General features: G+C 45.2%; 1 long non-coding RNA gene across 1 annotated transcript in view; it reads right to left on the minus strand.

Annotated features, from left to right (window-relative positions):
* LOC135232928 (uncharacterized) overlaps positions 1–25,776 on the minus strand; it is a 375,578-nt gene that overhangs the window by 218,761 nt on the left and 131,041 nt on the right. Inside the window, exon 6 of the long non-coding RNA XR_010323549.1 lies at positions 13,979–14,093. This is a non-coding gene — a long non-coding RNA (uncharacterized LOC135232928). The remainder of the gene's footprint in view (positions 1–13,978; positions 14,094–25,776) is intronic.

Consider the following 25,776-nt stretch of genomic DNA (forward strand, 5'->3'; position numbering starts at 1 on the left):
GTAAACATATAAAAAAGACACCAACTTTGCTAACAATCATGCATAAAAAAAAACAATCATGCATATTCATATTAAAACTACAATATCAAATAAATGCATTAATATTTTTCACTCATCATATTGGCCAAAAATTTGATAAGAATATGTAAAAAGAAGCACTGTTATATCATTCAAACCAAAAAAACCAAACCCACTGTCGTCGAGTCAATTCCGACTCATAGCAACCCTATAGGACAGAGTAGAACTGCCCCATAGAGTTTCCAAGGAGCACCTGGTGGATTTGAACTGCTGACCTTTTGGTTAGCAGCTGTAGCGCTAAACCACTACACCACCAGGATTTCCGTTATATCATTAGTAGGAACATAAATACACGTAGTCTTTTTTTGAAGGGCCATTAGCCGAATCTATCAAAATATGCCCACAACTTTTCACCCAGCAAATTATTTCCATTTATCTATCCCACGAAATTTATCCCACGAAAATACTCCCATATCCCCCCCCCAAAAAAAAGTACATAAAAGGACAGTGACTACCACACTGTTTATAAAAGCAGCCAATTGAAATAAACCCGAATGTCTATCAAGTAGAGGTTGACTAAATAAATTATGAACAGATGTACTATGGATTACTACACAACTTTTGAAAATCATGAGATAAATGTGCATATATGTACGTTCACATTAAGGAAAATTCAGGGGAAAGCGACCTGAATTGCTCAGAGTGATCCCCTATGGGAGTAAGGAGGCTGACCAAGAGTAGTTAGAGAAGGATTTTTTCCGTTTCTTTCTATGGTCTTCTCATTGTTACTTTTTTCTTTTTTTCATAAGAGCAGATCATGCCTTATTTGTGGGGCTTTCAAGTTAGGCACAATCACCTTTAAGAACCCTTACCAATCTGAGATAACCATGGGTCCTCTGGAGCCCAAACCCACCCACCCATGTCAGGCCCTCTGCCAGAGGTAGATTTGCCCTACAGCTTCAGAGCCCCTCACTTATCTGTTGTTGTTGCTGTTAGGTGCCATCAAGTTGGTTCTGACTCATAGCAGCCCCATGTACAACAGAACAAAACACTGCCCAGTCTTGTGCCACCCTCACAGTCATTGCTATGTTTGAGTGCATTGTTGCAGCCACTGTATCGGTCCATCTCATTGATGGTCTTTCTCTTTTTCACTGACCCTCTACTTCACCAAGCATGATGTCCTTCTCTAGGGATTGGTCCCTCCTGATAACATGTCCAAATTACATGAGACTAAGTCTCACCATCCTCGCTTCCAAGGAGCATTCTGGCTGTATTTCTTCTAAGACATACTTATTGGTTCTTCTGGCAGCCTGTGGTATATTCATTATTCTTTACCAACACCATAATTTACAGGCACCAATTCTTTGATCTTCCTTATTCATTGCTCAGCTTTCGCATGCATGTGAGGTGATTGAAAATACCATAGCTTGGATCATCGTGACCCAAGCCATAGCATTTTCACTTACCTGGGCCCTTTCTAAATAAACATTCATTTCTGTATTTAATCTTGTGTTTCAAATTTTGTATTTTTATCTTAAACAGAACTTTAAAAATTATATAACCCTTCAGAGCCTACAAATGGGCAGCTGCCCCTAAAATTGCTCATTCTGGTCTAACAGCCCCATTCACAGAACAAAGCCGGCTGAGGAAAGAAAATGAGGTTCAGGCTAATAAAGTGCCTTGCCTAGGACAGACAGATACTATGTTGGCTCTCCAGGGCTCTCACTTCACCTGGAGAACCACGTGAAGATGAATAGGCAGCTAGAGAAAGCTGCAAAATCCAACGAGAGAAGTTGTTCACATCAAAGCCCTCCCACGTCCCCTCAAGCCCACAGCCCTCACCCGCAAGGGTTGGAAACCCGCTTAATGAAAGTGCCTTTTCAGCTCCACTTCATGCCCAGTTGTTCCATCGTTTTTCTTTTGTTTTCCTTGTGTCTGATCACATCATTGTTATAGCAGAAGTTCTAGCGTGCTCCAGACAAGCTTCTTGCAGGCACTACTCATACCAAGTGCCCTGGGCTCAAGTGGATGCTGATCTCTCTTTACAGTCTGTTCTGGGCACATCCTCTTCTCATTAAGCTCCTGCGCTCCTGACAATCTCAGTCAAGTAAGGGTCATGTCCATGGTATTCAGCCAGAAGCAAGTCTGTGTCTCTGGAGGGTGGGCTGGGTTAGAAGAACAGGGTGTAGGAAATTTCCTCCCAGCCAGAGCTGACTGGGGCCTGAGGATTCCATGGGGAGAGGAGCAGCCTGGGACATGAGAAGGCACCCAGTCAGATGTTGTGGAGAACTCCAGCCCAGAACTGAGGCGCTTAAGGGAAGGTCTGCCCCACCGACTAAGAATGGGAACCCTCTGATGGGCGTAGGGCAGAATCCCTTCTTCAAGCAGACCTAGGCCACGGACCAGGCAACAAACCCCAGGGGCTTGGGGAACTCATGGGAGCCTGACCTGGTAGCCGAGGAATCCCCAACAGTCTTGCCAAGTGTGATGACTGACTGATACCCGTCACCTCTTTCCCTGACAACTACCACAGTCTTCACTAAGCTCCCTGCCTGGGGTCTCCCCGCCCAGCTCTCCATTCCCAGCTATCCTCGTCCTGCTGACAGCAGTCATCCTGGCTGATCAGATCATTTTCTCACGTGAAGAAACTTTTCAGCAGGAGAGAGTCCAAACTCCTTGACCCAGCACAGGAGACCTTCCAGGATCCAGCTTCAGCCAACTTTTCCAAACTCATCCACTATACTCCTTCAGGGCCCCAAGGCCCCAGTCACTCTAGGCCACAGGATCTGCCCCCAAAACCCTGCATTCTCCACCTCGACACCTTTACCTCCTAGATACCCTTCTCTTGCATTGCTTCCTCCCAGAATCCCATTCATCCTTCAATAACCTACTAAAATCCCAACCATTTCCACCAGGATTTCTCAGACTGCCACCACATGCCACTTGTCCTCAGCTTTATTCCCATGCCACTACTTGCCTATGTCTTGAACTTCTGAAGGGCAGAGAGCATGTCTTACTCCTCTTCATATCATGCCACCCCACCCTCATCCTCTCCTAGCACATGGCCCTCAATGTACACAGTAGGCACTCAATGAATGCTCATTGTGTTGAAATAAATTCATGGCCAACTACAGATTCTGCTCTTATCTTGCCAAACTTCACTGTTGCTTGCTTCTCAAAAAATTCACAGGGGTTAGTCAAAGGGCCCCAAATCATCTCTCTTCTGTGCTGTAAGCTCCTCAGGATACCTTTTTTTTTTTTTTTTTTAATCTATATCAATTCTCTAAAAGGTGCCTGACCTTTCAACTGTCTGCTGTGCATAGATTCTGTTCTAAATATATGCAATGGCTTCCCCATCTTGCCCAATTACCCAAGGCACAAAATAAAACCAGCTTTGGCAATAAGAACCCAGAAGGAAGAAGGCTCCTCTCTAAAATTTCCCGGGAGGAGGCTTACCTTTTATGATCATAAATTGTAGGCAAACCATCTTAACTATTATGCTGTGCTCCTCCAAACAGACAACCTGTCTCCATAGCAACACTCACATCTGTCATTACCACAGAGAGATAGAGCACCTTTTAAAAGAAATTTACTTAGCAACATGTCATGTTAACTTCTGCACTTCTTGCAGATTCTTTCAGGAATATTGGCCTGAGTACCCTGGGGTAAACGGTGCATCCGTTTTACCACAGCCAAAAGACATTGCTACAGCCAAAAGTGGCTCCTTCACCAACCTGCCCCCACCTGTCTCTGGGTATGAGTCAGATACTGGGGCCTCCCCCAAACCAGCAGCGTGTTGGGTCTGTATGCAGGGCAGTTACACAAGCCAATTGTTATAAAAATAATAACTACTGCTCTGGGTGCTTTGCATGTATAATCATATTTAATCTTCACAATAGCCCTACATTGTTATTCCCATTTTAGTGCTGAGGAATCCAGCTGGTTTCAGGCCCAGCCCCAGGATTGTGATCTCCAGAGCCTGAGCTGTCCCCAGCCAAGCCTGTCATGAAGTCACCAGACACACCTAGCTCCCAACGCTCTATCCCTACAGTGTAGACCTGTGGACCTTCCCAACGACACAGACAGAAGGACATTGTTATCATTCCATTTTATACAGGAGAAAATTATGTTGGAGATGTGAAGTATCTTGCCCAAGGTCCCCCAATACATCAGTGGAGGTGCTAAGATGCCAATTCACATCCTTGGCAAGAGGCATGGGCAGCACCCATCTGATCAGCAGTTTTAATATCAAATAACTGGCCCAGGCTCCCTCTCACTGAGCCCAAGAGGAGGATACCTGCGGGCTTCACCTGCTGGACTTAGGAATGAATTCCACCTTCTTAACACTTGAAAATCCTCCAGAGCAGGGTGGTTAAGTAGACTAGTCAATCAATTTCGTCCTGATCTTACACAGGAATTTTTTTATATATTTAAAGGTGATGAGGACTAGGAAGCACTTTAATGTGCATGTAAATCACCTGGGGATCTTGTTAAAATTCAGATTCTGAGTCAGTAGGTCTACTGTGGGGCCTGGTATTCTGCATTTCTAATCGTCTACCAGGTGATGTTGATACTGCTGGTCCTCACCACATTTTTAGGAGAAAAGGGACAAAGGACCTCTGTTTAGAAGAAAAGATGAATTATAAAGACGGGCGATGTTGCCCTCAGACCACCTAGGACTACTATGGGGTGGAAGTAGTCCTAGGGCTCAAGAAGTCCTAGAGAAGGGGAGCGGAACCTGGCTCATGAGACCTGTAGCTCCAACCCTTCGGTAGGCTTATTTCTTCACCCGTAGTCCATCTTGGACCCTAAACTTCCTACTGATAGTGGGTATGTCTGCACTTCTGACTTCCCAATGCCTGGACTAGTACCTGGAATATGATAAATACCTAACGAATAGCAATTTAATAAAGAAAGAAGGAAAGAAGAGAGGGAGAGAGAAAGGACGGGAGGCAGGGAGGGAGGAACGAAGGAAGGAATAATTGACAGACTTGAAAAGATTAACACTTGCATTCAGGAAGATTCTAAGGGACATGATCTGTGTTTATAAAATGATGTAATACTTGCCCTTATCTAAGATCAGCACAGAATGGATACTCCATGCCAATGGATAAATTGATACAAAGAACTGAAGCTTGCTCATGAAGTCTTTTGCAGCGTCTTGCACACTACCTTGCATATATTATAGCAGTCTTCTAGAACCAAAGAAACTTTGGGATATTCAAAAGATGTAATTTTAGGGCCAAGAAAGGTACTACACTTTATAACAGATGATAAACATTGCTTATTCCAAAGGATAATAAAGTAGAACACACAGACTCGAAAAGAGGTTGAATATATTTCTGACTGGTGAATCAACAAGTCACAGTACATCTTTAAACTCATGGGGAATACCTTCAAAGGGTGGCCGTCAAACTCCGGTATGTGTAAGTCAACAGAGGTACTATTAAAGTGCACATACCAAGTACTCACCCCCAGAGACCCTGTGAGATCCACATTTTAAGTCCCCTCCCCAACTTCCAAATGAGTCTAATGCCAGGAACTTCAGATAACACTCTGAGAAACACTGTTGAACAACTTCCCTTGGAGGTCTTATCTCAGTAAGAACGAGGTAACCAGTATATTTTTAAACTATTAATATGAGTTTTGCATGATAGTACTTTATATAAAAAAGACCTTGATCTATTAGATGGAACCATATGAAATCACCTGTATTTGATCATTGTCCACCTAGGAAAAAAGTGGCAATTCCATGCAGTTGAATCGAACATATCTAATTCTGCCTCATTTTTTAGATCACATTGAATAAAATCCAAGTACGCACAGTGTCCATAGCCCTCATCTCTTACAGAGCCTCCATAATGTTCCCCATCTCACTCTCCCATCGAAGCCATCATCACTGGTGTGGCACTGGGAAAAGCCCTGGGCACGCTGCATGGGCTCAGGCAAACCATTTATCTCTCTCAGTCTCTTTCTTCTTTTATAAAATACTAATCATAATACTTCCCTATAAGGGCTGATGTAAGAATTAGAGGAGATAATGTATATAAAATATAAAAAAAAAAAAACTTTTTTTTTTTTATAAGCACCCAATAAATGGCAGCTGTTAAGCCAGCTCTTTCATTTTAACATATGCAGCTACAAGGGCTCAGCACTGTTCTCACTGAAGCTGCGTTCTTTGCTGGAAGATACTGCGGAAATATTTCTGACCCTTGTTTCCTGAGCCACACTGGCTCTGGAAACTCTAGGGCCTGATGCCAGCCCAGAGGCTCTTTGGCTCAAGTCCATACCCAGGGTATACATGCCCTTCTTCCCCATGAAGAAGCCAGAGGCCAGAGACCCCAGAGGTCTGGGGCCATGCCAAACTTGTCATCTACATGCCCAACAGAAGGCCTGACAGAGTAGGTGATGAGTAAGTGATGGGAGGGAGGGAGAGACGAAAGAAAGAGGGAGGGAGGGAGGTCTCTGGCCAATTTCTTGCTAACCACTCTTTATGGGGCACCCACCAGTCTGGTCCAGTGTGGCTGCTAACCACTTCCAATCTGAGGCCATCACCACAACTCCAATTCTTATCCCACAGAGACAGCTGCTGCCAATCTCAGGGCAGCCAAGCTCTCTGGTGCTGCTGCTAACCCACCTCTGACCCACAGCTATTACCACCAAGGTTAACCCAAACCAACCCCACTACTTCTCCTGGCCTCCCAACCCTGCTGATTCCTAGCATAGAAATCAGCTCCTATGTTCTCTGCTTCAAGCATCCTAGTTCTTCTGCTGTTAAATTCACAGCCATGAGCTGGATGGAGTGTCCCAAAGAAACAGGTATGACAGCACTGCCAATAGCCTTCTGCACCCTGAGATGCTGTCACCTTCCTGTGGGTAATGTGGGCAGCTCAGCCTAAGCTCATCCTCATCTTCCTCAGAGACCTCCAGTAGACTCCCATGCAAATGAGCCACCAAGATGTCTCAGGATGCATGAGCCATGGACTTACATACCCAAAACACAACTCTCCTCGCTATCAACAATAGAATGACTTCACCACGCCATAGTTACCAAGTGCCAGGGGATTCAAGACCCTGTGATAGGAATCAAACACTAGAAGCCCTGGAAAAGTCCAGTCAGGAGAGAGTAGAGAAAAGGAGTGCTAACGAGCATATCCTATGAGAGGAACTACCTGTCTTAGGGTGGGTTCTCCAGAGAAGCAAAACCAGTAAAGCATATAAACATATATAGAGAGAGATTTATATCAAGGAAGCAGCTCATTCAATTGTAGAGGCTGAAATATTCCGAGTCCATGGATCGGGATAAAGGCTTCTCTCCATTCACACAGCCACAGGAGCTGGCAAACCCAAGATAGGCATATAGAGCACAGGGCTCTTGCTCACAGGCTGTGAAGATTGATGAATCCCAAGACTGGCAGGCAAGCTGATAGCTCAAGTCCCAGGAGCCAGAGGTCAGATGAACAGGAGGCAGCCACAGGACCCACAGTGAGCAAAAAAGCCAGAACATCTGCCTACATTCTGAAGCAGGCCACACCCCCAAGGAAACTGCATTTCAACTGATTGGCTATTCACAGCAGATTCTCTTATTGGGGTGATCACATACAAACATTGAGAATCATGACCCAGCCAAGTTGATGCACAATCTTAACCATCACAGTCCACCCCTTGTCAACCTGGCACTTGTACACATCTCCTTAAACCATACATAATCTCTGAATAAAGCCAATTATAAAGTCATTAGTGGCACTAACATGATACAACTAGCACACATAGAACCAAAAACACACTAGCCCCATTTACATCTTATATTTATAAGTGAAGAAAACAAAAATATTTGATGCACACATACAAAGCAGAAAAACTCATAACAATTACAGTCCTTATTTCTGTAACTGGACACGTGGCCATAGCTGGTATTTACAACTACCTTTGCCCTCAAAAAGCTCCTCAGTTTTTCGTGGTTCTTTGCCTGGTGGGGTGACCCAAACCTTCATTCCTGAAGGGTCTGGGTCATTAGTCATGTTGGAATTGGGTTGCTGTAGTTTCCCGTTGACTTTAATCACAGGGCATGGTAGTACTAAGAGATGTCCTAAGGGATCTCCTGCATTCCAGACATACTCTTCTTTGCCTCCATTATGTAATATCAATCTGATTTCCTTTTGGTAATCAGGATCAATCACACCAGCCAGTACGGTAACTCCCTTCTTTGCCTGTTGATCCAGAAGCATAAGGAACCTAAAGTAGCCAAGTGGTATTCTTAGCTTCCAGTTCAATGGAATCAGTGGTGTGACTCCAGGTGGGATCATTCCTCCCTTTGGAATTAAGACCCCTAGTCCTGCAAAGAATAAGGTCGTGGGGACAAGAAGCAAAAATCTTGTCAGTGGGTCACTAGGGGTAATAATGAGTGGTGCCACTCATATTTCTACCCCTTGATTCCTGGACCCATGAATCCTGGCTATGGGAGAAAAAGCACCATATATTGGACACTGGTTTAGAGCATATACAGCCTCCTGGAGAACATTGCCCCAACCCTGCAAGGCATTGTCACTTAGCTGGTGCAGTATTTGTGTCTTTAGAAGGCCATTTCATCGCTCTATCAAGCCAGCTGCTTCAGGATGATGGGGAACATGGTAAGACCACTGAATTCCATGAGCATGGACCCACTGTCACACTTCACTTACTGTGAACTGAGTCCCTAGATCCAAGGTAATGCTATGTGGGATACCGTGATGGTGAATAAGGCATTCTGTAAGTTCATGGACGGTAGTTTTGGCAGAAGCACTGCATACAGGGAAGGCAAATCCATATCCAGAGTAAGTGTCTATTCCAGTAAGGACAAAACACTGCTTTTTCCATGATGGAAGTGGTCCAATGTAATCAATTTGCCACTAGGTTGCTGGCTGATCACCTCGAGGGATGGTGCCATATCAGGGATTCAGTGCTGGTCTCTGCTGCTAGCAGATTGAGCACTCAACAGTGGCTGTAACTAAACAGCCTCAGTGAGTGGAAGTCCATGTTGCTGGGTCCATGCATAACCACCATCCCTGCCACCATGGCCACTTTGTTCATGAGCCCATTGAGCAATGACAGGAGTAGCTGGGGAAAGAGGATGACTGGTTTCCATAGACTGTATCATCCTATTCACTAGATTGTTAAAACCATCCTCTGCTGAGATCACCCTTTGGTGAGCATTCACATGAGACACCAATTTCTTCACTTCTTTGGCCCATTCAGAGAGGTCAATCCACATACCTATCCCCCATAAATCCTTGTCTACAATTTTCCAATCATTTCCATCCATGACCCTGACCATCCAGCCAAACCACTGGCCACAGCCCATGAATCAGTATACAATCAATCGCACATGTGGCCATTTCTCCTTCCAAGCAAAGTGAACAACCAGGTACACTGCTCAAAGTTCTGCCCAATGAGAGGATTTCCCATCACACTGTCCTTCAGGAAGATCCCAGAAAGGGGCTGCAGTGCTGCTGCTGTCCACTTTCGAGTGGTGCCTGCGTACCTCAGAGAACCATTTGTAAACCAGCCATGAGTTTTTTCTTCTTCAGTCAACTGATCATAAGGGACTCCCCATGAGGCCATAGGTGCAGACAGGGAGATGGAAGGTAATGTGACAGGAGTGGAGACCATGGACAGTTGGGCTACTTCCTCATGCAACTTACTTGTGCCTTCAGGTCCTGCTCAGGCCCTATCTCGTATATACCACTTTCATTTTATGATGAAGTGTTGCCCTGCAAGCCCAACTTTATGACTCTGTGGGTCAGACAACATCCAGTCCATGACAGGCAGTTCAGGCTACATGGTGGCTTGGTGTCCCATGGTTAAGCATTCAGTCTCTACTAAGGCCCAGTAACAAGCCAAAAGCTGTTTCTCAAAAAGAGAGTAGTTATCTGCAGAGGATGGCAGGGCTTTGCTCCAAAATCCTAAGGGTCTGCATTGATTCACCAATAAGGGTCTGCCAAAGACTTCAAACAGCACCTCTATCTGTGACTGACACTTCAAGCACCATTGGATCAGCTCTGATCACATGGCCCAAGTGGCAGAGCAGCTTGCACAGCAGCCTGAACCTGTTGAAGAGCCTTTTCTTGCTCTGGGCCCTACTCAAAACTAGCAGCTTTTTGAGTCACACCCTCGAGTAGCAAACCCAAATGAGGAATATGTTGCCTCCAAAATCCAAAGAGGCCCAGTAGGCATTGTGCCTCCTTTTTAGTTGTGGGAGCAGCCAGATGCAATAACTTATCCTTCACTTTAGAATATCTCAACGTGCCCCACACCTCTGGCTCCCTAGAAATTTCACTGAGGTGGAAGGTGCCTGAATTTTTGTGGGATTAATTTCCCACCCTCTAGCACGCAAATGTTTTACCAATAAGTCCAGAGTCATTGACACTTCTTCCTTACCAGGTTCAATCAGCATAATGTCATCAATGTAATGGACCAGCGTGATGTCTTGTGGAAAGCAAAGGTGATCAAGGTCCCTGCAGACAAAATTTTGACATAGGGCTGGAGAGTTGATGTACCTCTGAAGTCAGCAAGTAAAGGTGTATTGCTGGCCTTGCAAGCTGAAGGAAAACTATTTCTGATAGTCCTTCGAAACAGGTATGGAGATGTATTAATTTGTTCAAGCAAAGTAACTACATCTGGTACAGCAGCTGCAATTGGAGTCAGCACCTGGTTAAGTTTTTGATAATCTACTGTCATGCTCCAAGATCCATCTGTGTTTTGCACAGGCCAAATAGGCAACTTGAATGGGGATGTGGTGGGAATCACCACCCCTGCATCCTTCAAGTCCTTGATGGTGGCAGTAATCTCTGCAATCCTTCCAGGAATGCTGTTTTGCTTTTGGTTTACTATTTCCCTAGGTAGGGGCAGTTCTAATGGCTTCCACTTGGCTTTTCCTACCATGATAGCCCTTATTCTATTTGTCAGGGATCCAATATGGGGGCTCTGCCAGTTGCTGAGTTTATCAATTCCAATTATGCATTCTGAAACTGCGGAAATCACTACAGGATGGGTTTGGGGAATCACTGGACCTACTGTGAAATGGGCATGAGCCAAGACTCCATTAATAACCTGACCTCTATATGCCCCCACTCTGACTGGTGGGCCACAGTGACATTTTGGGTCTCCCGGAATTAGTGTCAGTTCAGAGCCAGTATCCAGTAATCCCCCAAAAGATTGATTATTTCCTTTTCCCCCAATGAACAGTCACTCTCGTAAAAGGCTGTAGATCCCTTTGGGGAAGCTGGGAGAACGATTAATAGTAAAAAACCTGGAGAGTGTATTGAAGTCCTTCCCCAAGGTGACCCAGCCTCCCCTTCATTCAAGAGGTTCAGAGTCTTTAAACTCACTCAAATCTGGGAATTGATTGAGGGACCATGACTCTCTATTCTGATGATTCAAGTTAGACTGCTGTTCACTTGGCCTTGAATTCATTTGTACAGATCAAGTCAATATTTAGTAGATTTCCTATTTCACGCCTACAGACACCATGACTAAGTAGCCAATGCCATAAGTCCACATGAGTCAGACTATTCTGATGACTGCTTTCGATCCGCTGTCCATTACTGTAACCACGTCCACCTTGTCTTTGTCGATTGTGCGCTGTCAGTTGGCCCCTACTACCACGGGGTCCAATCAGTCCCATTGCAGTTAGGTGTCTTAATTCAGTTAGGGCAGTTTCCATTGTCAAATCTGATTTACATAAAATAACAATCACCATGGTCTTCAAGGACGCTGGAGCTCCCTTCACAAATTTGTTCCTCACAGTTGTGATAAAAGGTGTGTCCTCTGGGCACTCCATGTGTGGGTCTGTGAGTCTAACCTGATAAATCCACTCTAGCATGCCAATTTCCCTAAGCCTTTGGATACCTTCTTCTACAGTATACCAAGGCAGGTCTGGTACTTCAACTTGATTTAGTGTAGGCCACCTCATAATCCATGCTTCAGCAACCCAACCAAATAAACTATTAGAGCCTTTCCTAACTTCTCGAGCTGAAACATTGAATGAAGAATCTGTGCTTAGTGGACCCATATCAGTAAACTCAGACTGATCCATCTTTATGGTCATTGTACCATTATCCCATACCCTTAATAACCATCCCCACATATATTCCCCAGACTTGTGTTTGTACATATTAGAAAAGTCAAGCAATTCTTTTGGAGTATAGTGTACCTCCTTCTGGGTCACACTTTTTACTTCCTCTTTGGGGGCTCGCTGTGACTTAAGACTAGTTATTGGTCTAGAAGCCAGAATCAGTAGTGTGGAACTGTTTTGAACACATTCAGCATTTTCTTGTAAAGTATCTGCCTCAGGCAATGTCCCAGGCAAGGGCTCTTTAGAGGCAGCTGGGTTAGGGCTAATCTCATTAAATGGGAGTGGAGGGGCTAGTGGTTTTTCTGGGCAGGGTGGTTTAGCAGACAAACATGAAGTAATCTCTTCAGATGGGAGTGGTTCTGCTGGCAGGAGTGATTCAACAGAATTTACGGCCTCAGTGTCTCTAGCTTCCTGATTATCTGCCCATATGTCCCCATCCCAAGTTTCAGGATCTCATTTCTTCCCAGTCAATGTCCTTACTTTAATTTCAGACACTTCTTGAGGTTGGCAATTGAGCTGGCATTGTAATTCAGCCACTCTTACAGTAAGACTCTGGGTTTGGTTTTTGGCAATTTCAGCTCTGTTACTACAAGAAACAAGGCCTTCTTTCAAAGCACAAGTGGAAGCCTTGAGGTCATTTATGCGGCACTTCAGCTTTGACTCTGAAGCCCTGAGCGCATTTCTTTCACCAGTTTGTCTAGCAAAAGTAGGACCAACCAACCATCTTCCTTATACTTCTCGTTCTGACAAAACTGTAGAAAGATATTGCACATGTGTTTACCCAGAGCCTTGCCTTTCACCAATACCTGATCTACTGCTGGTGATATTTTACGTATTTGTATCAACACCTCATGCCATGGATTAACAGTGCAGTCTTTACTGCTGGAAGCAAAGTCGTCAACATCTTTAAGACTAACCAGACTTGAGAACTAATTTAGAAAACTCATCCTTAAAATTTTGCTTCTCTAGACCCACCCTTGGTACCAAATGTCTTAGGCTGGGCTCTCTAGAGAAGAAAACCAGTAAAGCATATAAAAATATATAGAGAGAGATTTATATCAAGGAAACAGCTCATGCGATTGTAAAGGCTGGAACATCCTAAGTCCATGGATCAGGATAGAGGCTTCCTTCAATTCACATAGCCGCAGGACCTGGCAAACCCAAGATCGGCAGGTTGAGATCAGGGCTCTTGTTCACAGGCTGTGATGATTGACAGATCCCAAGACTGGCAGGCAAGCTGATAGCTCAAGTCCCAAGAACTGGAGGTCAGATGAAGAGGAGGCAGCAGCAGGATCTAGAGCCAGCAAAAAAGCCAGAACACCTGCTTATATTCAGATGCAGGCCACGCCCCCAAGGAAACTTCCTTTCAACTGCCTGGCTACTCACAGCAGATTCTATCATGGGAGTGCTCACATATAAACATTGCAGATTATGACCCAGCCAAGCTGACACACAATCTTAACCATCACACCACCCCTATGGAAGAGGCAGGTATCAATTACAGGATCCTTAGCTACGACCCTCACACTAATAGTTTGAGGAGTAATTTATGGAGCTAAGAATACAACACGTCGTAACTTCAATTAAGGATCGTAAAAGTGGCAAATATTTGTAAACAGCCTCCTGGCAGAAGACTTCCCTTTGGTTTTGTTTAATAATTACTATTTAGAGAGTCACGACCTCACCAAAAAAAAAAAAAAAAAAAGGCCAGATGCTGCCTTTGAATAGTGTTCCTGAGGAAATGAAAGTCTTGGAGAAAAGATCACAGTAAAAGTATCAACTGCATTATTCCAAAGAAGGTGACTGAAATTGCAACAAATCTCAGGCAAAAACATAATATGCATTCACCTTTCCTGAAGACGTAGCGGTTGGGTTGTTGCTGTTGACAGTGTTTAAATAGGCTACTTCAATGAAATAGAAGCTCAGCCCGGAGGTCCGTTCACTCATTCGTGTATTCACTCTACTAGGAACATTAAAGCAAATTGTGTGAGGGCATTTAAAAGAAAAAACAGTTGCTATCACGTCGACTCCCACTCACCGCCACCCCTGTGTGTCAGAGAAGAACTGTGCACCACAGGGTTCTCCGTGGCTGATGTTTTGGAAGTAGGTCACCAGGCCTTTCCTCAGAGGAGCCTCTGGGTGGACTCAAACCTCCGACCTTTCGATTAGCTGCTGGGCTGTTAATGACTGGCATCACTCAGAGACTCACCTGAGGGGACAGATCTATAATATGGAGATCATAGAGCTGCTTCGAGGCCAAAATCCCACCAACTGGAGTCTGCTGTTTTTAAGGTCTTTTTTTCCCACAGATTTCTAACTTCATAAAGGACCGCCAAGTAAAACTAACTCTGGTTATTTCCCCTTCCACTCAACACTCAAAAAGATTGGGGGGCTAATCACTGCCCGAAGCATCCAGGGGTGAGGTGGTCTGCAGCCCCTTTGGCTGCCTGAAGGCCCCCGAATCTGGGGGAGCTGCCTTAGAGCCGCATTGGGGCCTGGGGGCCTCCTGAGCCTGGGAATCTTGTAATCAGGTACAGAGGCCAAATCGCCCTCCAGCCAGCTGCCATCCATTCAGGCCTGTGCTTAGAGAGCAACTGCGGGAACCCTCATTCATAGGCACAAAAAGTCATTGGCAGTGCTCAGCAATCCAGGCCGGGAAGGCAGACTTTCTCACCATGAGACAATACTTCCTGGACATCGTGAGCCTACTAAGAAGCAAAACATTTCATTAAACAAATCAAGTGCGGATTTGGTAGCTTTCGCTTCTATAGAGACGCAGGTTTTTTGCAGCAGAAGGAGGACTGGCCCCTTAAACCCTAATCCTTCACATAACCACAAAGTAGCTGCAAACCCTGAAAGAAATTAGGACAGGTTTAAATGAAATTACATTCAAGATAACGGAGCATTATTATTCCTGCCTCTATTCTGTCCCTGTCTTTGTTTTTCTATCCTTTTTTGCACCCCATTTTTAATTTATGCCATATTTACATGTTTTTACACCTTTATAAGCCATCGGAGATCCTTCTTGAACAGGGAGGAATGCAACGAAATACATGAAATGAAATGGGAGCTGCTGGATTGTCACCCTGATGGAGAAGAAAACTCCAAGTCCAAGTACGATGTTCCTGCCTCTCTCTCTCAGGGGCATCGAAGGTCCCAGGCAGGGCCAGGCGAGAAGCAGTGATTTGGGGACCAGCCCCCTGGGCTCCTGGAGACGTAGCCCTGTTGTGGATTTTCAAGAGTTTCCAGCTTTGGTGTTTCTACTATGTCTGAGAACCACCAGCATCAGAATTTCTGGGGATGCCAAAAACACACCCACAGAACCAAACTGCACATTCCTAGGCCCCAACCGAATGGAAATGTCTGAGTTGGGGGCCGGGCGGGGGGGCCAAGAATCTGTACTTTTACCAGGTTAACTCTTCACTTCGGTAAAACATGAGCACCGCTGCCCTAAAAAATGAAGTGCCTGGCCCCCATCTGGCAGCCAGGGGCACCATGACCTGTGAACAGCTGCCCCAACACACCAAACTCTGGTGTCTCCACATCGAAGCTCCAGTAGGTTCCTTGTCTGAAATCCCTTGCCTCTCTCTTGTTACACCCACTCACCTTCCAAGACGCAGTTGGGCTGTGCCTTCCTGGTGATCCTTTCCTGATGCCCCACTACCCCGGCTCCCCCTTCCTGCTCACCCTCAGAACCCTACAAGTCTCCAATCCCACAGCTAGGACACTTTGAGGACTTGCCTGGCTCCCAAGTTGGTTCCCCACGAGCAGACCAGCACCTTCAATAGCCTCATCTTGGCCTTCACTGGGCCTTGGACAGGGCCAGGTACACGATAAGTAAATGTTTATTGAACAAACAGATGGATCTTATTACTTTCCTCCAGGAACTCAGTCACCTGGTGCTGCTCGCCAATCCTCAAATGCACAGCTGGGACAGAACAAAGTCCAATCGGACCCCTTAATAGGTTATAGTTTGGAAACTGTATACCTCTGGCTAGGCATTTTCACGTTTCTGAGCCTGGTTCCCATCGTCCCTGCCCTTCCCTCCAGACTCTCCCTATTCAAGACAAGGCTCACGCTATGCTTCAAGCCTCCGCTTAAATGCCACCTCCTCTAGGAAGCCTTCTTTGATTTTCTCCTATTCATTAAACAAACATCTCCTGAGTGTCTACCCTGTTTCAGGCACTTTACTGGGCCCAGAGCAGTCAAACAAGGCAGTGGTCCTGTCTGCGCGCTCACGGAGGTGGCTGTCATCTCCATTGACCCCAGCCTTTTGCCTGTGTCTCTGTGACAGCCCTTTTCTCATTCCTTTTGGTTGTACCCCTCTACCTTTGTAATTACCTAACACACAGTCCCACTGCTACACAGTGAGCGGGGACCGGGTCTTGCTCACCCAGCTTGGAGACTTATAAGGAAAAGCCCCTCTGGAAAGGTCTGTTGACCGAACAAAGCACAGAAAGAAACCAGGCCCACATCAAGGCTATCTAGCTTCAGGCTAAGCCAAAAAAAAAAAAAAAGCCAAACCCATTGCCATGGAGTGGATTCCTACTGATAGCGACCCTACAGGACAGAGTAGAACCGCCCCATAGAGTTTCCAAGGAGCAGCTAGTAGATTCGAACCACCAACCTTTTTGTTGGTAGTCAAGTGCTTAACCACTGCACCACCAGGGCTCCTGGTTAAGGCTAATGATTGAAAAACAATATCCACAATAACAATAACCACTAGTGACAAAATCAAGGTCCACAGTTAGTTAACATCAGAGCTGGGAGGCGAACCCGGGTCCTCTTGCTCTAGAGCCCACACACTTTCCACTGGTGGCAGATTATCCAATAGGCAAGGTGAGCACAGGGCTTACCTTGCTTACCAGGTCATCTGTAGTGAACAATTTCACATTTTTTCACCACATCAAAGATTCTCTTTCTAGGTATGGCTGGCATCTGTCTCTCTCCCAACCCCACAGCACCTTCCTACAGAATCAAGACCTCTTTTCAAATTTACAGTCCTGCTTTTCTTGAGAGGTGCAGGTGACCTAGTGAGCAAGGTGAGCACAGGCTTACTTGTATGCACTTACTTCTTGTTGTTGTTAGGTGCCATCGAGTCAGTTCCAACTCATAGCTACCCTATGCACAACAGAACAGAACACTGCCTGGTCCTGCACCATCCTTACAATCGTTGTTATGCTTGAGCTCATTATTGAAGCCACTGTGTCAATCCACCTCTTTGAGCATCTTCCTCTTTTCCACTGACCCTGTACTTTGCCAAGCATGATGTCCTTCTCCAGGGACTGATCCCTCCTGACAACATGTCCAAAGTATGTAAGACGCAGTCTTGCAATCTTTGCTTCCAAGGAGCATTCTGGTTGTACTTCCTCCAAGACAGATTTGTTCGTTCTTTTGGCAGTCCATGGTATATTCAATATTCTTTGCCAACACCACAATTCAAAGGCGTCAATTTTTCTTCGGCCTTCCTTATCCATTGTCCAGCTTTCACATGCATATGATGCAACTGTCTTACTTACACATGTGAAATTGTTCGTTACAGATGAGCTGGTAAGCAAGGTAAGCACAGTGCTTACCTTGCCTACTGGATAATCCACCCGTTTCCACTATACCAAGCTGCTTGGAGATGCAGTGGTATCAGCAGGTGATAAAACTGGCTTCCGCAGAACAGGCAAGGGTCTCCATGCTAACCACAGCATGAGGCCCGGTGCAGGTCACTCCAGCCACCTGAGGCCCACTGAGGCTCATTCATGAGGTGAGGTGCATAGCTCAGGAAAAATCACTCTCTGACAGCCTCAAAGGAAAGTGACTGTATAATGGGTGAAGAAGAGACTCCTGAGCCAGATCGTTGCTGCTGTTAGGTACTGTGGAGTTGATTTCTACTCATAGCAACCCCGTGTGACAGAGTAGAAGTGCCCCATTGGGTTTTCTTGGCTGTAATCTTTATGGAAGCAGATCGCCAGGTCTGTCTCTCGACAACTCATCCGGTGGGTTCAAACCGCCAACCTTTCAGTTAGCAGCTAAGTACTTACCTGTTTCAATACCAGGACTCCTTAGGGCCAGATTGCCTGGGTTCAAACTTTCAGTTCTACCTCTTACTATGTAACCTTGGGCAAGCTACTTACTTTCTGTGCCTCATCTGTAAAATAGGAGGAGGATAATAATGCTGTTACAAGATTGTTATGAAGTTTAAATAGGGTGATGTTTGCAAGTGCTCTGCAGAGCTGGCAGGTAGGAAAGTCTACAATAAAGGGCTTGTCGTGGATTCAACTGTGTACCCCCAAAATATGTATCAACTTGGTTAGGCCCTGATTCCCAGTATTGTGTGCCTGTCTTCCATTTTGTGATTGTAATTTTATAATAAGAGGATTAGGGTGGGATTATAACACCCTTACTAAGGTCACATCCCTGATCCAATGTAAAGGGAGTTTCCCCAGGGTGTGGCCTGCACCACTTTTTATCTTACAAAAGATAATAGGAAAGGGATGCAAGCAGAGAGTAGGGGACCTCATATCACCAGGAAAGCAGAGCCAGGAGCAAAGCGCATCCTTCGGACCCAGGGTCCCTACATGGAAAAGCTCCTGGTCTGGGGGATTACTGGTAATTGATGAGAAGGCCGACAGAGAGAGAAAGCTTTCCCCTGGAGCTGACACCCTGAATTTGGACTTTTAACCTACTTTACTCTGAAGAAATAAATTCCCCTTTGTTAAAGCCACCGCTTGTGGTGTTCTGTCATAGCAGCACCAGACGTCTAAGACAGAGCTGTTGTTATTAGTGTCGCCAATAGCCCTTGCTGCCCAGTCAACTCCAGCCCATGACGGCGCCGTGTATGTCAGAGCAGAACTGTGCTCTGCAGGTTTTCAGTGGCTGATTTTTTGGAAGTGGATCACCGGGACTTTCTTCCAAGGCATCTCTGGGTGGACTCGAACCTCCAACCTTCTGGCTAGCAGCCAAGCACACTAATCGTTCACACCACCCAGAGACTCCATTATTATTTTTGACTACCGTTTATTAAGTATGGTAACAGACACTTTACATTCCTTAAATTATTTAATCCTCACCTCAAGCTTCTACCAAGAACAAACCCATTGTGTCAGGTCAATTCTGACTCACAGTGACCCTACAGGGCAGCGTAGAACTGCCTATAGGGTTTCCAAGGAAAGGCTGGTGGATTCGAACTGCCGACCTTTGGCTAACAGCCATAGCCCTTAACCACTGCGCCGCCAGGGCTCCTCGGACCTCTAAGGAAGTATTATCATCCCCATGTTCAGATAATAAATCACCCAGGTAATGAGAAAGTGCGGGAACAGGGGCTTGAACCAAGGATTCATGCCTCCAAAGCTATTATATTGCTCTGGCTTCTGCCAGTCAAAATTCCCAAGCAGGACATAGCTCTTTTGTCAAAGGTCTGCATCCAAGCCTGCAGCAAGCAGCCTGGTCTACCTGAAGCAGGCATTCCTCAGGTAGATGTGGTTTGGAAAAAACCTTCACCTACTGTTCGTTTGTATAAGTAAAGTAAGTCCCTGCAAGGTGGTGGGGGAAGGGGAAGCCGGACAGAAAAGCTCCAGGTAATGTAAATGGAAACTCTAACCGCCAGGCCTGCACCTGGTGTTTTTGCATTTCCCAAGACAGCTGAAGGGATTGTATGTGAGGCTTCCTGGCCACGCTGCTGTCAGGTGTGGTGTGGAGGAAGCCAGCCCGTGGCCCTTGTCGTCTGGACAGCTGGTAGAGGCTTCAAAACGCAATTCATGTCCCAGCTTGGGAATTCAATGATAGAGCTTATTTTAACTCTGTCTCTTGGGTGACCTGGAAAACACCTGGGAGTCACCCCTGACCTCAGCCCTGCTATCACCTACTGTTGGCTGCCTGTTCCCACAGAGCCCTCCAAGCCGACTTCCAGCCTTATCACACATTTCTGGCCAGGGTGGGGAGCTGCTTGCTCTCTTGACTCCAGAGAAGAGGAAGAAATGCTCTGTTCCCCTCACAGGCTTCTGGAGGATTAAGGGAAATTCCAAAGGCTGGCTTATCCAGGCTGCTTGAAGCAGGCTGTGTGAGGGTCATCACCCATAAGACTCACTCCCCCTGCCCCCTGGAGTTCACAGTGCTGGGAACCCTGAGCATCTGGCCCCAAATATACCTGTCCAGGTGCCAATGAGTTAATTTGGATTCATGGCGGGGCCCCATGTATCAGAGGAGAAGAGTGCTCAGTAGGTTTTCAATGGTTGATTTTTCAGAAGGAGAGCACCAGGCCTTTCTTCCGAGGCCCCTCTGGGTGGACTCGAACCTCCAACCTTTCATTAGCAGCTGAACACATTATCCATTTGCACCACTGTAGGACTCTAAAATATACTGGTAGCATTCCTTAAAAAATATATATATATTATTATTATGAGGAAAGTCCACCACTCATCTATCAGTTGTTGTACTGTGGTGGCTTGCATGTTGTTGTGATGCTGGAAGCTATGCCATGGGTATTTCAAATACCAGCTGGGTCACCATGGTGGACATAGTTTCAGCAGAGCTTTCAGAATAAGACAAACTGAGAAGAAGGACCTGGTGATCTACTTCTGAAAAAATTGGCCACTGAAAACCTTATAGATAGCAGCAGAACACTGTCTGATATAGTGCCAGAAGATGAGCCCCTCAGGTTGGAAGGCACTCAAAATATGACTGGGGAAGAGATGCCTCCTCAAAGTAGAGTCGACCTAATGACTTGGATGGAGTAAAGCTTTCAGGACCTTCATTTGCTGATGCTGCAAGACTCAAAATGAGAAGAAACAGATGCAAATACCCATTAATAATTGGAAAGTGAAATGTACAAAGTATGAATCAGGGAAAATTGGAAGTTTTCAAAAATGAAGTGGAACACACGAAGATCAATATCCTAGGCATGAGTGAGGTGAAACGGACTGGTATTGACCTTTATAAATTGAACAGTCATATGGTCCACTATGGTGGGAATGGCAAATTGAAAAGGAATAGTGTCGCATTCATCGTCAAAATGAACATACCAAGATCCACCCTGAAATACAACTGTGTCGGTGATAGGATAATATCTACACACCTACAAGGAAGACCAGTTAATACAACTATTACGCAAATTCACACACCAACCACTAATGCCAAGGATTAAGAAACTGATGATTTTTACAACTTCTGCAGTTTGAAGTTGATCAAACATGCAATCAAGATACATTGATGACTACGGGTGATTGGAATGCAAAAGCTGGAAATAAAAAGATCCAAAAAAGCTCAAACCCATTGCCATCGAGTTGATTCCAACTCATAGTGACCCTATAGGACGGGGTAGAACTGCCCCAGTTTCCAAGGAGCTTCTGGTAGATTCGAACTGCCAACCTTCTGGTTAGCAGCTGTAGCTCTTAACCACTACACCACCAGGGTTTCCAAAGACGGGATCGGTAGTTGGAAAACATGGCCTTGGTAACAGAAATGACGCAGGAAATTGCATGATAGAATTTTGCAAGACCAACAACTTATTCATTGGAAGTAATCTTTTTTCAACAACATAAATGGTGACTATACACTAGGACCTCACCAGATGGAATACACAGGAATCAAATTGACTACATCTGTGGAAAGAGATGATGAAGAAGTCGGCCAGGGCCGACGGTGGAACAGACCATCAATTGCTCATATGCAAGTTCAACCTGAAGCATAAGAAAATTAAAACTAGTCCACAAGAGCCAAAGCACGACCTCGAGTATATCCCACTTGAATTTAGAGACCATCTCAAGAATAGATTTGATGCATTGAACACTAATAAACAAAGACCAGACGAGTTGTGGGATGACATCAAGGTCATCATACATGAATAAAGCAAAAGGTCATTAAAAAGACAATAAAGAAAAAAAGACGAAAATGGATGTCAGAAGAGACTCTGAAACTTGCTCTTGAACATAGAGTAACTAAAGCGGGAGGAAGAAATGATGAAGCAAAAGAGCTGAACAGAAGATTTCAAAGGGTGGCTCAAGAAGACAATCTAAAGTATTTTAATGAAATGTGTAAAGACCTGGAGTTAGAAAACCAAAAGGGAAGAGCACACCTGGCATTTCTCAAGCTGAAAGAAGTGAAGAAAAAATTCAAGCCTCGAGCTGCAATATTGAAGGATTCTATGGGCAAAAAATTAAATGACATAGGAAGTATCAAAGGAAGGTGGAAAGAATACACAGAGTCACTGTACCAAAAAGAATTAGTTGACATTCAACCATTTCGGGAGGTAGCATATGATCAAGAACCAATGGTACTAAAGGAAGAAGTCCAAGCAGCACTGAAGGCATTGGCAAAAACAAGACTCCAGGAATTGATGCCATACCAACTAATATGTTTCAACAAATAGATGCAATGCTGGAAGTGAGGAAATTTGGAAGACAGCTACCTGGCCAACCAACTCAAAGCGGTCCATATTCATGCCCATTCCAAAGAAAGGTAATCCAATGGAATGTGGGAATTATTGGAAAATATCATTAATATCACAAGCAAGTAAAATTATGCTGAAGATACTTCGAAAACCAGCTGCAGCAGAACACTGACAGGGAACTGCCAGAAATTCAAGCCAGTTTCAAAAGAGGACGTGGAACAAGGGATATCATTGTTGATGTCAGATGGATCTTGGCTGAAAGCAGAGAATACCAGAAAGAGGTTTACCTGTGTTTTATTAACTATACAAAGGCATTTGACTGTGTGGATCATAATAAATTGCAGATAGCATTGTGAAGAGCTGGAATTCCAGAACACTTAATTGTGCTCATGTGAAACCTGTACATAGACCAAGAGGCAGTTGTTCAAACAGAACAAGGGGATACTGCATGGTGTGTGTCAGGGTTGTATCCTTTTACCATACTTATTCAGTCTGTATGCTGAACAAATAATCTGAGAAGCTGGATTATATGAAGAATGCGGCATCAGGATTAGAAGAAGACTCATTAAGAACCTGTGATACATAGATGACACACTTGCTTGCTGAAAGTAAAGAGAACTGAAGCACTTACTGATGAAGATCAAAGGCTACAGCTTTCAGCATGGATTACTCCTCAACGTAAAGAAAACAAAAATCCTCACAACTGGACCAATAATCAACATCATGATAAATGGAGAAAAGATTGAAGTTGTCAAGGATTTCGTTTTACTTGGATCCACAATCAACACCCATGAAAGCAGTAGTCAAGAAATCAAATGACATATTGCATTGGGCAAAGCTGCTGCAAAAGATCTCTTAAAAGTGTCAAAAAGCAAAGATGTCATTTCGAGGACAAAGCCATGGTGTTTTCAATTGCCTCATATGCATGCAAAAGCTGGACAATGAGTAAGGACGACTGAAGAATTGGTGCCTGTAAATTATGGTTTTTGCAAAGAATACTGAATATACCACGTACTGCCAGGCGAAGAATAAACAAATCGTCTTGGAAGAAGTACAGCCAGAGTGCTCCTTGGAAGAGAGGATGGCAAGATTTTGTCTCGCGTACTTTGGACATGTTATCAGGAAGGACCAGTCCCTGGAGAAGGACATCACGCTTTGTAAAATAGAGGGTCAGCAAAAAAGAGGAAGACCCTCAATGAGATGGATTGACACAGTGGCTGCAACAATGGGCTCAAACATTACAATGATTGTGAAGATGGAGCAGGACCCAGTAGGGTTTTGTTCTGTTATGCATATAGGGTCACTATGAGTAGGAGCTGACTCGATGGCATCTAACAATGAGGAAAGTGGGGCTGCAAGAGGTTAAGTTGCCCAACGTCACACAAAGTAGAAGAACCAGGACTCAGAGCCAGATCTGAATCAAGGCTCCAGGACATTCCCTGATCCTATTTGTACAGTAACTCCAGCCACAGCACCTTAGGGAAACCAACCTGAATGTGTGCCCAGGACGGATTACCCGATAAGCAAGGTACACACAGGCTTACTTCTGTTTATTTAGTAACCTGTAGTGTAGTTTTTCTAGTGAAAAATAAGTGAAATTGTGAGCTACAGATTAGTAAGTAAGCACAAGAAAGCCCGTGTGTACCTTGCTTTCTAGTTAGTCCACCCCTGTGTGTAGCCAAGCATTGGCCATCCTCTATGGATGCAGCACAACCCTAGACACTGGGGAAACCCCCAAAACACAGAAGACAAGGTCCTTGACCTTCAAGTACAATTGAAGGGGTGGTGTGGGCCAGGTCAACTGTATACAAATGACACTGCCAAACTCTCCAACATCAACAGAGCTGGTTCTAGCTGTGTGGGGATATAGAAGCATGTGTTAATAGGGAGCTGACAAAGCTGAAGGGCAGGGCCAGGGAGCTTCTGCAGAGGGAAGAGCAAATGGAGCCAGACGAGGTTAGACTTGAAATGCTTTGTGTCAACATGGTGTGAATGGAGGAGTAGGGGGATTCCCTGGAAGGGCTGCGAGCAGTTGACCTAGTCCACAGCAAAGACCAGACACCAGAGAATGGCAGGGTAAAGCTTTCCAACCCTGATCAGAAGTTATCATTTGGAATAAGAAGAAGGTGGAGAGTAACTTTTAAAGACAAAACCCACAACCATGTTGGACAGGAAATCCCTGGGGATCCCGTGTGCTCTCTCTGCAGGTGGAATGTGCAGATGGAGCATTCCTGCGAAGCAGGGCCACTGGTGGGCCTCACCAGCCCAGTGGAAAGCAGAGTTCCTCTCCAGTGGGGCCTGGCTACAGGGCCCTGATCTTTGTCAACCTCCCCACATTCTGAGCCCCATTGCTGCCCACCTTTCCCCAGAAAAGTAAAGCAGTATGATTTATTTGATTTCTATATTTACCACTTCCCCAAAATAGGATCATGCACTGGGGTTCCAATTCAGGAGGCTGCTTAGGTTGTGGTGGTCTTGAATTACAAACCCTTCCTGAGAGGTGCCTCTATGAATGAGAAAATGTTATCAACAACTATCCCCTGGTAACAAAAAGTTCAAGAGCTTAAAAAGCAAATAAAGGCCAAATGTTGGTTTTCGGGCTTAGCAGTTGATAAGAAACAAACTCCAATTCAGTGCACAGTTAGGCTCAAGCAGAAAGGTCACCCGAATGCCTTCTCCAACCCTGCTCCCCTGATTGTGTACTTCTGCCCCATGGGCTCCCCAGCTTTCCTGGTCCCCAAGTCTGTGCCTGTTCTCTCAAAGTCTTAACCAGGTGCCCATGCAGCCAGCATCCCATCCCAGTGGTCAGGATTCCTAGTCACCTTGTGGATTCCAAGGACACAGCTCTCAACAGAGATGACACACAGCTCAGCTAGCAGCCTTGAACTTTTGCTCTGACACCACTACCTACATTATCAGGCAAAGTGCCAGGAGCTGCACCCACAGGGGAAATGAGCCAGGCAAGATGAAAGCAAGAACAAAACCAAAATTGGGTGGGTTATTTTTATCATCCTATAGATTTGTAGCAAAGACCCCAGCAGCTAAGGGGGTATCTCAAGCTCTCTGACTCACTCTCTCTCTCCCTTCCCCTCCTTCAACCTCTTCCACAGCCTCCCTGCCCCGCCCCCACCACCCCTTTCAGGAGGAAATGAAGAAAGTAGATCAGGTCAGAGCAAAGCCTTCCTCCGTTCTGCCATCTCCACAGGAAAAACTAATTAGTCGCCAAATATTCAGAATGGGTAATTCCTACCTGAATTAATAAGGGCAA

Source organism: Loxodonta africana, chromosome 12 (assembly GCF_030014295.1).
Source record: "Loxodonta africana isolate mLoxAfr1 chromosome 12, mLoxAfr1.hap2, whole genome shotgun sequence".
In the NCBI taxonomy this organism is placed as follows: Eukaryota; Metazoa; Chordata; class Mammalia; order Proboscidea; family Elephantidae; genus Loxodonta; species Loxodonta africana.